The following is a 7,348-nucleotide window of genomic DNA, read 5'->3' as shown; positions in this document are numbered from 1 at the left end:
GGCGCCGGCGGCCGCGCCCGCGGAGCAGCGGAACCCGGCCCTGATCGCGGTAAGGCACGTGGTTTTGTCGTGACTCTGGCCGTGCTGGCGTGGCCTCGTGTGCGGGCAGCGGCGGCTTGGCCTAATGGAGAACGGCTGGTGGCAGAAAGGCCTCGCTGTCCCTGGCCACCCCGGGGCCCCGGACGCGCCGTCGGTGCGGGTTTGCTCCCTGACCACCCGGGGCCCCGGACGCGCCGTCGGTGCGGGTTTGCGCTCTCCCTCGTGGAGCGCACCGGTGCTCATGCGCGGTATTCCTTCACTGATACAAAGCTGGGGCTTGCGGAGGTGCTCAGGGGAGTCCACACGCTGTGAAGGAAGAGGCTAGGAAGGCCCTCGCCCAGGTGCCCTCTCTCCTCGCCTAGGCGGCTCTGAGGAGGCCCATGCTTCAACCGGAAAGCATTTATGCGCTCACCCGACCTGCATCAGAGCCTTTGCCCTCAGCTGTTCCCCTGCCCCGCTGAAGTGCCCCTTCTCCTGGGGCTGAGAACACCAACAGTGCTCTGTGACGTAGGCTGAGTGCCTGAGTGTCTCCTCGCTCAAAAGATTGGGAAGATCCCCGAAGAGACCATGGGGAGAGGATGTGTGTATGCAGGTCCCTGCTCCCTGACTTCCAGTCCCCTCTAGCTGCTTCGCTAGCAGTCCCGCCAGCAGTGAGGGGGGGACTGACTCAGAGCTTCCAGGAGAAAGGGCAGGCACCAAGGCTAGCGATTCAGATACCATCCTAGGAAGTACTTTGTCTTCAGCCGCTGCTGGCCACGGCCTGTCAAACCCAAAAGTTGTGATTAAGTCTCTGACTGGAAGTGCTTTCTCAGAGGCACAGACAGGCCCCACCCAGAGGGAGTACCCATTGAATCATTGCTTCTGGTGCCAGTCCTGGTCAGGTGACTGTTCCTCCGCTGTGTGCTGGCTTCCTCCAAGCTGCTGGCTCAGGGGCCTGTGTGCAGAAGCTTGCTGCCCTTCCCCGGCGTCTGCAGGCTCCTCCTCAGTGTTCCAAGGGGCTCCTGAGGTTCTGAGTTTGTTTTCATCATAGCGATGTTTCCCTGAGCCGCCCCTGATGAAAGACAAACAGGAAATGGCCATGAAAGCCCCAGAGTACTCAGAAAGCCTAAAGGAAAGATGGTACTGTCAAACGCCTCCTCCCCGAGGTCCTGGGAAGGAGCTCTGAGCATCCTCCAGCCCTGGAGGTGTCTCTCTGCCCCCAGGCCCTTACCCCTGCCTTGGGTCTGCGGGGGTGACGTTTCATGGTGTACTTTCCCTGAACCATGCACACATTTTGCTCAGGATGCCTGGAAGAGCAAGTCCCCGAACTAGCCCCAAGTGAGAAGTGACTGCTCAGAGCTGAACTCCCCACTGTTCAAGGCTTTATCCCTGTATGCGTAAATTACCCTGGGCAGTTATGGTGGAGGTTCAAGGCCTAATTTCTTTTCTCTACCACCCGTTCCATCCCCCCCTCCCCCTTGGAATTCCCTAGCAGAGCAGTTGGAGTTTGTTTTGTGAAAGAGAGAAGGAAGAGGATAAAGGATTGCTGGGATGGTGAGAAGAATGAAGTTTGTGTGCATCTGTGTGTCACCAGCATCTGCAGCCAGAAGTTGCTAAATGCCTCGATTGTCCCCAGTAATTTATAATCTGTCTGCAAGTCTCCCAATAATACAGCTTGTGTGCCTCAGTCTCCTGGTGCGTGTCTCTGCGGAGGAGAGAAAGGCACCCAGCCCAGCCTTGAACAGGGAGCGATGATCTCTGACCTGGGCACCAAGGCTGGAGGGATTCTGAAGGGGCCTTGGTATCCCAGCCTGTGCCAGAGAAGTGGTGTGTCCACTAGGGGCTTGTTTTCCAGATCGTTTCTTTTGTTCTGTTTGGAAGTGGGATGAGGCTGTCTGCTTTTTAGAGTGTTTCAGGGTGAGAAATGGAGCCGGCTTCAGTGGTTATGGTGTCTTTGCAGTAGTAACACCATGCTGTCAGGGAGGCGAGGAGACACTGTCTGGCCTTCCTGCACTGAACACATGTAAAGGTAGAAGCCAGAAGGTGTCTGCTCGGCCCCGGCTGGTCTCAGCGGGAATCTCTTTTCTCCTTCTACTCACCAACCATCTCCTAAAGCGTTCCCTTGGAAGAACTCGCTGAGTGGAGTGATGATGCGGGAAGGCTTGATGTAATTTAGGAGAAAAACGTAGCTTATCTCCAACAGTTGTCCCTCACAGATGCATAAAGTTGCAAGGGTGGATCGACCCCATTTGGTTATTGGAAGTTCCTTCTCCATCCTGGCTTCGAAACTTGGCTCTTCGTTGCTTAGTGCGGTTCTCAGAGGTGGTGATGTAAGTGCTGTGTGAACCTGATAACTGTCTCCAAAGGGAGGCTGGGCTTCTGGGAGAGATTCGCCACACCCCTCGCACGGCCAGGACTCGTGCTAGGCTCCTGTCCTCTGCAGAGGCACTGCTCACATAAAAGGGCCTTTGCTCAGACTCGGCTTCGGAGCTCTTTCCTGATTTTACTGCTGCTATGTCCATGACCAGATTTGTGGGGTCTGCATATGGTGAATGCATCACTTTCATACTCAATTTGTATGCCACAAGTACCCATAAATGTCCTTTGGAGAAAAGGAAAGAATATTGATCATCTAAAATCACATATGTGCTGCGTCTTCAGGCAAAAAGCTCTGTGTCGCACATGCCTTCTCGTATAATACTTGTAAGTAGTGGTTAATATTGCCTGAATGAAGGAGATTCTAGGGCTTAAGAGGAGAAAGGACAACTTCTGCGCAGGGGAGATTGCCTTCACTCTGAGGAGTGTTCTGCTGCACAGACCAAGCCGTGTCTGAACCTTTTCAGTAGCCTAAGTTTCAAGAACAATGCAAGGATAGCCCCTAGGCCAGCTCTAATTCTGTGCACATTGAAAGCCTAATTCTGCAGCCCTTACTCAGCCAGTTTCTTCATTTAGCTCAAGTGCAAGTTCCGGGGCAGCCCCGCGGCTGCAGAGGCTGCGGGACACAGCCTTCGAGAGGCTTGCAGATGGTAGAGTTTTGAGCAGACCTGCATTTGTAACCACGCTAAACCATTCTCTGGTGAGGTATGTTTGAATCTTTGAATGAACCGTAAAACTAAATAATCACTGATCCGTGGAACAGTAAACTTACAGCCTCCCTGGTGCATTACTAATCTTTCCCGGTGCCTGAGACAAACGCTTTTCCTTTTGCACAGATTGTGTTCTAGGGTGAGGAGATAAGTGGTCCCTAGTCATCTCTGGCTTCGGATTATCTTTTCTGTAGTAGGGTGTGGAAGAAAGAAAGCAGATCAGACGAGGAGCTTGTATCCCCTGGTTCTGTGATTGATCACTAACTAGCTGGGTGACCTAGGACAAGCCATCTAGCAGTCATCTATAAAACAGGGACAGCTATAATGCTGCCCCAGGTTGTTGAGTAAAGAAAATGAATGCGTTTCTGAACAAGCTTTGGAAAAATTGAAGCACTGCAGAAATGCAAGGTGACACTACTAGTATTACTAAAAATAAACTACCAAACAATGACTACTAATACCAGTTTTTCCAGGGATTAAAAGTATACTCAGCTTCCAGTTGCCTGTTTGAAATGGTGAAATAGCTCTTTTTGTAAATAGAGAGATTGGTGTTTTAAAGTTAAGGCTGTCAAGATAAGACTGAGATAGTGGAGTACTTAAGTGTTTGTGAAGTCCCAGGAAATCCTTCTGAAAATGCAACGCTGCAGAAGTCTTGGGTGTATTTTAATGTATGTCTTTATAGGCCTGTCACATAGACCTGGGCAGCTTTCAAAAGGTGTGTCCTCCAGAGTGTCTTAGGAATATTAGCAAAGTTGTTTACACAAATGGCATGGGAAAGTTAAATATTTTGTCAACAATAGTCTACATGTTAATTGTTAGCTTAAGAAAGTCAAACAAGTTAAATCATTGCCAGGGTTCCCTGGTGACTTTTAACTGATAATAATCAAATTTCCAAGAGACAACTCGAAATTTGAGAGCTTTAAATGGGGGACCAGATCTAGCTGTCTAAGGCTGTCCACATGATGGATGTCCTCCCCACGACAGTGCTAGGTATTTTTACATTATTTATGTATGTAGCCATCGTTTCCTTAAGGACTGACCCATTTTTATTCTGTCTTCTCAAAGTAATAAAGAGAGAATTCTTCTCTATCCAGGGCCTTACCACTTCCTTCTAGTACAGTAAATATGAGAACTAACAAAGGCAAAAGAGTTTCAGTGGGGAGAGAAGTTAACAGTGTAGTAGAAGCACCTGATCTCTTTGAAATCCTGTCCTTGCTAAGTGATGGTCATCAATTTTTTCTAAATCTTAAACTTTCATGTCTTCCCTATGCCTCTACTCATTTTTAAGAATCAATGTTTAAACAGATTTCAAGTGTTCTGATACATAGCAATGTAATACGACTGGAAGAGTGGCCAGGGTTAGCTGTTTTTGTTTTTCTTCGTGTTCTGCTTTTTGTTGTTATTACTACTTGTGTGTGTGCTTAGCATTATTATTTAATCTCAAGAAGCCTAGAGGGAAATCTGGAAGAAAAAAAACAACAGTTCTGCTGTGCGAGACAGATACCTCCTTGGGTATGTACCACTGCTTCCTGGTCTCCCCTCCTTCCACTGTCTTACATCTGCTCGCGTTCACAGGCGAGGCCATGTTGAGTGAACACAGCTCTAAACTTTTCCTTCCACGTCTTCATGAGCGTTTTCCTCGTACTCCTTCAGGTTCTGTGGGGAGCAAAGAGGAAAAACAGCTAACGACATATTCCCTGTTTACTTATAGTCCAGGGAAGGAATCAAGACCCTCTCCGTGAAGTGCTACCAAAGTGCTAACCGGGTAGAATGGACCAAAACTGATAGAAAAAAAACTAACAAACAGAAGAAGACAGGAACAAATATATATTGGTCTCTAAAAGGTACTGGACATACTTTACTTAAGTATGTCCATAAAGTACTTACATACTTTAAGTACTTACATACATGAAGTATTTACATACGTTACGTCAAGCCAGCGAAAACCAGGTAAATAGGCAGCATTTGTTCAATTTTACAAGTAAGAACACTGAGGCTTGCTGATAAAGTATACGAAGGAACTGAAAGCGTAGATTTTACTCTTAGACCCGGGTTCTGGTCCATACTTTATATGTCTTGCTGCAGGCGTTTGGGTTTTTTCTTTCTGTCACGAGTGTCGTAATTTGAAAAGGAAAGCCAACGCTGTTGGACAAGCGGTTGACATGACGTTTGAAACAGAGTTTCCCAAGACATAAGTATCATTAGCAGTTGGTAGGAAAGAGATTATGTCCAGCCCAGGGGTAGCTCTGTGAAGAGCGTGGCTCACGGGCACAGCCTGCGGGGGAGAGGAGCGGCAGAGGGGGGCACGGAGCGGGGTCCTGGGAGTGGTGTGAAACCTGTCTGGGGAGAGCGTGAATCCTGACTGGTGATGTGGCGGGTGCGAGGACAGAGAGGACCCAAATGCAGGCGCTGCGCATCCCGTGGGGCCTGGGGTCTGGTAAGAGCGCACCAGAAGCTCTGGCGAGCGGGGGAGCAAGAAAGGCTCAGAGCACAGAGGCTATGAAGCAGTAGTAATCCTTCATACACTTGAAGACAAGTAGTGCACTTCCCCTCCAGTATCCTCTTCTCGGAGTGCATTTCCTAAGTGTTCTGTATACCTATCTCCAGGTCCCTTGAGCCGCTTAATGCCTTGCTATTTACACACTTCTCCCGTTCGTGGTGAGTTATATACAGTATGACATGGCCTTTGGCACTGAAAAGAGGTGGTTTAAAAAGCACACTAGCTAGACACAGAAGAGAAACTAAAAGCAGCAGCAGCAGCAGCAGCAGAGGTACCTCCCTGCTTAGCTCATTCGGACTTCCAGTGGCAGAAGAACGGCCCTTCTGATACAAGTGTACTCTCTGCCCGTGTAAACTGATCTTCCCAGCAAGTGAGGCTGCTTTCATACCAGCTTGGGTAATGTCCTTTTGCTTTATAAAAACGTTATGAGCAAAAATTTATGAGAAACTGTGATTCCAGATGGCCGTTGAGACTGACTTGCTTTTAATACAGATGTTTCACAGATCTTTTACTTGTCGTAAGGTTCAGTTAGACGTTGCTTGGAACTCAGCTAGGAGTCAAATTTCCCCCCGTTTGGTCCTTGTTTACAAGATACAGTATGAGGAGTTCTATGAAATAGATGATGAAGGAGAAAAACCAACTCCTTGCCTCCCTGATTCATGGCATGACGCTGGGCTACTACCATAGCTAACAGGTCATCTACCAAGCTTTGGCCTTTTCCTACGCGTATCTAAGGGACAGGTGTGTGAGAACATGTGCTCTTCGACATCTGTATAGGGGATCAAAAGAGAGAAGTTTATATATTGTCCAGAACCCCAAGGACAGCTAGAGCCAGGCCCTGTTGTAGCCAAGTTAATGAAGGAGTGGCTATGAATCTGAGTAAATAACAGTATTGACACACACCACAATTCTTGGTGGGTCATAATGCTTTAGGTAAGTATTTGGGGAGAACATATCAAGATTATGGACATGGATGCTTTTTAGAGTTTATAGAAATTATTCGTAACTTGATAAATAGTCATTACACACCCTGTATTGTTCCAGGAATTGGTTGACAAGCGAGTTAGTATAACCTTTGTCTTCTTAGAATTTATACGCTAAAAGAGGTGTGGGGGGAGCTGGAAATCCAAGTGTTAGACTGGAAGCAGGCCAGCGGGTGGAGCAGTTAAGAAGAGCCTGGGATGTGGAGTGAGAGGACCAGGTTTGAATTCACTGCATTATTGTTTAATTGCTGTGTCTCCTTGGATGGGCCAATCAAATTCTCTTGCCTCAGTTTCCCCCGCTGTAAAACGGAATGGTAGGAACAGAACTGAGTTTAGGAAAATGTTTCTTCTTAGGGTTTTTGATTAAATGAATCAATTGTGTGCTCTTTGTAGAGGCTTCATAATTTAGAGCTTTTGTTATTTGATGAGAAGTGATATACATGAATCACCCGACCCGAGAGACTATCTCAGGTTTATCAGACTTTTCAAGTGAGGATATGAGCATGGCTTTTCTCCTTAACATTTACTGAAAGTGTTTAGTGAAGAGTCCAACACTATCCAGTTTTCGTCAGTGCTTTACCGTGGAGATGTCACCCGGGATAGACTTACTTGTCTCTGGGCTGAATTGAGTAGCATTTTTCTTGAGAATAGGACCAGTGAATACCTCTTTCTCGGAGTCCCAATCTGGAACTTGCCTGAAGTGTCTCCTTGACTCCCTGCTTCTAGACTACAGCCTGAATTTCCATTCAGTTATCCAACGA

Source organism: Chinchilla lanigera, unplaced genomic scaffold (genome assembly GCF_000276665.1).
Source record: "Chinchilla lanigera isolate Chin_1 unplaced genomic scaffold, ChiLan1.0 scaffold00011, whole genome shotgun sequence".
Classification (NCBI taxonomy): domain Eukaryota; kingdom Metazoa; phylum Chordata; class Mammalia; order Rodentia; family Chinchillidae; genus Chinchilla; species Chinchilla lanigera.
Note: the sequence above shows the minus strand (reverse complement) of the source record.